The sequence below is a fragment of the Apium graveolens genome, chromosome 11, assembly GCF_009905375.1.
Source record: "Apium graveolens cultivar Ventura chromosome 11, ASM990537v1, whole genome shotgun sequence".
Lineage (NCBI taxonomy): Eukaryota > Viridiplantae > Streptophyta > Magnoliopsida > Apiales > Apiaceae > Apium > Apium graveolens.
In genome coordinates this window covers 126,993,742-126,999,301 of record NC_133657.1, presented here as the reverse complement: position 1 = coordinate 126,999,301, position 5,560 = coordinate 126,993,742, and positions in this window count along the sequence as shown.

Genomic DNA, 5,560 nt, shown 5'->3' with positions numbered 1-5,560 from the left:
GAAACTTTTCTAGCAAAGCTAGTGTATTTTTAATGTTTTGATTGTTCAAGACTCGTGTACACTAAATATAAGTCACCGGCCTGGGGCAGAGATAACTTTCTTGTATAGTATACTTAAGATCTTCAATATCATTGATCTTTTCTTACTAATCTGGATTTTTATTCTACTGCCTTTCCTAATAATATTATCATTTATATAAAACTATCTGTCCTCATCGAGGATCAAGTAATCATCGTCCAAAAGTTTTTTTCTTCAATTCAATTTAAAATTGGCTATTAAACAAAAGCCAGCAAATTTACACTATCTTCTAGCTTGATCTTCAAATTCTTCTCATACTCTGTTTTATCAGATAATTGATAGATAGGAGCTCAAATTTCTTATTTGAGCTCTTTCTGTCATCATATCTTTCAGTGACACATAGCAAGTTTTTCTTCCATCAGGATTCATGGTTATATGCCTTTGAGTAAGAACATTTTCAATGACAGCTCCTCCTATCTTCATGTTGAATTCTTGCCCTATGAAATTTATGTATGTAGGAATTTAAGATCCAAAGTAATATTGACCATCATCTAGTATCCTTTTTCTGATATTGGAAAGAATCATATTTGACCATTCTCTTAAAGTTCTATCTTCGACTCTTAGCAAATAGTGAATGCATTACAGTTCCTTAGTTGACATGATCATCAGTTCATCAAGTGAAAGAACTTGAACTTAATCATTTTGTAATAAGAGTAAGATTTTATGTTTAGGTTCAGAACCATCATGTTTGTCAAGTATAATCTTCACAGCTTCAAGTCTATCCAAGTGATCAGCAGTTACTTCCTAACCAGGACTATCAGCAAGAGTGAAGTTCAACAACTTTAAATTGACAAGTTTAGCTTCATGATGTCCTATTCCAGCTCTTGTGAATGGTTCAATCAACTTGGGATTCTTGGCTTGTACTAACCAAGTCTGCTTATCTCGCTCACAAGGGTTGGCTCACTTGGTTAAAGAGGGGATAATTATCCTCTTGGTCACAGGTTCAAATCCCACGGGAGGAGAATATATGATTATGCCTACTGAGTCAGAGCATGTCGCTTAAATGCCGTTTACCTTGGTTCACGTGGTTTGCACGCTATTGCTTGAGCTCGTGGGGTTTACCCAGTGCGCACCCAAAGGGTAGCGGCTGCAGGTTACCCACGATAACAAAAAAAGACTACTTATCTCCCAGGGTATTAGAACTAGGTAAACCATCTATCCTTTTCCTCAAGGAGTAAAGCTCAATTTATTACTATAAATGATATCATCAATATTTCTCCATTTGTATTTGCTCTTGATCTTTGGAAATATTTGAGCTCTCATTTCTGCTCTTTCATGTAACATCTTCATATCTGTACTCCTCCATTTATTCCTTTAAAATCTTCTAAGCATATTCCTGTATGTCGGATTTTCTTTGTCAACAGCAATTCTAATGATTCCTTCCTGGGCTCTTTCTTCTCTGTCAAAAACCATTTCTTCTTCCTTGAAATTTTCAGTATTAAAAGCTTCAACATAAGTAGAGAGAATCTGTAAATCCACCTGAAATAGAATTTCTTCCTCTTCAGTTTTAACAAAATCAGGAATAACTATCACTCTGTTAGTGTCAAGAAAATAATTAGAACTTGTATATGTGTTGTCAGGAATTGAAGTTGGAGTAACAAAAGCAACTTCTAGTTTAGATACATGTGATCTACCCTCAAAGACTTGAGTTGACTGTTTAGTTTGATTTTGAATTCTAAATCCAGTTTGAACTATCACAACATCTGAAATCCAGTTTGAACTATCATAGCATCAAAGGTCTTCTTAGCTTTCTTTCACCATCATCATCAGGATTGACATTTTTCCTCAAAAATGATTCAGGTTGACATTTTTTCTTTGGTACATTTTGACCAGCTTCCAGAGCTGTCAGCTTCTCAGACATTTGATCTTGCTTAGCTTCCATGCTAGACATCCTCTTTATCAAGTCATTGTGTTTGTTTGTACCTTTAATAGTCACAGAAAGATCAGCAATCTCTTCTCTAAGAACAACATTTTCTTGTTTGAGTACAGAAACAGAAGAATGCAATCCTTTGACTAAAACTGTTGTGGTCTTGATAGAGGCTTTCACATCAGGATTGGAAACCAAATGAACAGAATGAGCAACTAAAGTTTGAGCTGATTCCAGAGAAATTTTCTCAGTGGGTAAGCTCCAAGAATGATTCCAATCATGAGTTCTATGAGCATTAAGAGTAAAAGCATGACCAAATGATGAACCAAAATTGGACAATTTTGATGCTTATATTCCAGCTTTTAGAGTAACATCATCAGGATTATCATCAGAATCTCCAAACTCATTGTCAGAACCAGAAAATGATTTAGGATCATCAGGAATAGTATTAGAAATTTTTCCTTTGAGTTTTGAAATAAGATTTGACTTAAAAGGATTAGATTCATGTGAAGATGCTGAAAGAAAAGAACCAAAAGTACCTATATCTCTCTTTTCTTTTAAAGTGGTCTCATCACTTCTCACATATATATTACTTTCAATAGTAATATTCAGCTCACTGTTTTCACTCTTTTCTACCTCTCCTTTTGCCAGTTCAGGAGACTACCATTCAATAATTCTGTTTTTCTCTAAATATTTTCTCACCAACTCACTAGAAAGGCTCAACTCTCTAGAAAAAGGAGAAATACACAGTGGCAAAGAGGAGTGGTCTGTAGTCATATAAATAGAGGTATCCCTAGTAATAGGTCTATTTATAATCATTCTATAAGATAAAGTACAGTGTAAGGAATTTGTACCTTGAGTAGGAGAAACCATTGGTATGGCCTTGAGTGGTTGCACCAAAATGGCTTCAATAGCATCTTTAGATATGATCAGTATATTAGGATTGACAAACTCGGGAACAGCTTCATCAGGAATTGATCTTATGTCAGGATTAGATACTAAGTCTACTAAAGTACTTTGAACTATTGGTTCTTGTGGGACTTGATGTGTAGAAGCTTCTTGAATCCTTTGAACTGAAGGTTCTTGTGTGCTTTCCTCAAAGATGGGACCATTGATTACAACATCCAATGTAGCAATGTACTTCTGATGAGCTTCCATTTCATGTACTGTCTTATGAATATCATCAGACACAGAAATATGACTTCCTTGAGCAAAGTCAGGAATAGTCAGTTGTGACTTGCACCTACACTTTGAGCAGGTGGTTCTTGTTAAGCTGGGGCATTAATAGGTGTATCTTCACATTAAGAAGATGATTCTTATGTACTATACCCCTTCTATGGTGATTAAAGTTTCATTTTTTTGCTAATATAAACTGTTAAAGTCTTTGCCTTTCTCTTTACATACTTCTGCAGACCAATTTCCATAGGAATTTCAACAATTTTGGCTATTTGAAAATCAGTAATTGTCTGATCAAGACTTGACACTATCTTGTCAGGAATTGCTTGAGACCTGTCAGGATTTAATGATGTCTTGTCAGGATTTTGAGATTCCTGATCTAGAGCAATGTCAGCCAATACATTAAGACCATTTATTTGCTTTTATACTCTTTCTGCTGCCATGAATAGTCTCCTTTTCATAGGCTTAGCAGCTGCAAATAAAATTTGGCCTTCTTCTGCAATAGAACCAGTAACCTCCACTGGTCTAGCAGGCATCTTGAACATAATTGGTCAACCACTGTCACTCTCAATGTCTGATGATTCATCTACCAGCTTAACATAGGCTGTAGTTGTCCTTCTCTTTCTACCTACATTCTCCTTTATGCTTGTTAATTATGAAACATTATTTCTTCCTTTCTCCACCTTGTTTCTTCAATTATTTAGGTGAATATGAACTAATCTTTGAACCTGATTGTATCTGAGACACATTAGTCCTAGATATTGGTTTTGTTTTGACACCTAAATCCTTTTGGAGGAATCAGAGGTGACATTGTGTTTAGATTTAAGTGATTAAAAAGAAACACTTTGGTTATGAATAGGGTTGGATGTGCCTTGTTCCATAGTGTCAGGATTTAAAAAATGTAGCATTTATCTTGTCATAAATCACTGTTTGATTGAAGTTATCTAATTTCTTCTTAAAGCCTGTATTCTTTAATTGTTCTTTAACATTGAAATAACTTAATGATATTTAGTTGTGCACACGAGAAGCATGTAATATTTAGAAAACATATATGAATTTAAATAATCAACACATATGCAAACAACAAAGTTAAGATGAACAATCATAGTAATTTGAACATCAGAATAAATAGCAAAAGATTTTCATTGATAATCAAATTTTAAGTACAAGAAATTTTAAAGAAAAAACTAATCATAACTCCTAGAAGCTAGAACTAATCCTTTTTTGCCTTCTTGTTTGCCTCCTTGTTCCTCATCTCTCGCCTATGGTAGATGCGAGACATAGAGACTACAAGAGAAATAATATTCTCTTGCAGCTCTAGAACTGCACGGCGGTGTCGTTCCGCCTTTTTTGCTCTTCGTTCTTCTTCAAGGATGGTTTCCATCGTAAAGAATTGAAGTTCTATCTGATCATCCCAGGAGAGATGATCACAAACCGATTCTGGAACTGCAGTCGGGTGAAAAACTTGACCATTGATCTGGACTTTTAGTCCAATAGAGTCGAAGTATAGCCTCCATTCCATCATATTGAAAACCAGAAGATATATTGTGGCGCCCTCTAAACCCGGGTCAGAAGTTTGGGGTCCACAACACATACGCAATATATAAACATGTATATGAAATATTCTTTGCAATGACCCTACTTTACATAACCATGGATCGCAACAGGTTAAAGTATGAAAGCAAGCCACAACCTTAACTCTTATTACAACGTACCAAATCCCAAATAATTTAACTTACAACTGATAATGAAATTATTCTTACAATCTTACTATCTCACAACCACAATAAGCTCCTGCTAGCTCGATCCAACTCAATCTGGTATCCTAGCTCGTACATTGAACTGGGAAACCTCGCTATCAACCGTATCCTTCTTAACTGTAGAATACATAAAATATAAATTCACAAGAGTGAGCTAACTAGCTCAGAATGTCACAATAACTGAGGTCAATCAATAATCAAAAGAGATGATTCATAGAAATCAAGTTTCTTATTAAACAATTATTGGAATTGGATATTGCAAGAGTGAGCTTACTAGCTCAGCAAGTAATAATAACAGCAATTAAGGTTAAACAATCACCAATTGAAATGATTCAGAAGAATCAAGTTTCTGAATAAGCAATGATTAGAATTGTATGTTTACTTTTTATTTTAAAAACTAAGGTTAGGCTGCTGATCAGTCACACACTAACCCCGAGAAAGGCACACAGTTCTGCTCTATACACTGGATCCATGGCACACATTGGCCTAATTCGACCACGAATCTGGTCTGACCATGAATCTGGTCCACATAAAGAAAACTATCCAATTCTAAAGCAATTCAATATGATAAACAATATAATTCAATAAAACAAGATCATAATCAATAGTGATGAAACATTTGTATAAAGGCATGATGCATTTCGTGAGTATCACAAGGGGGTATCGAAGTATGTATAAG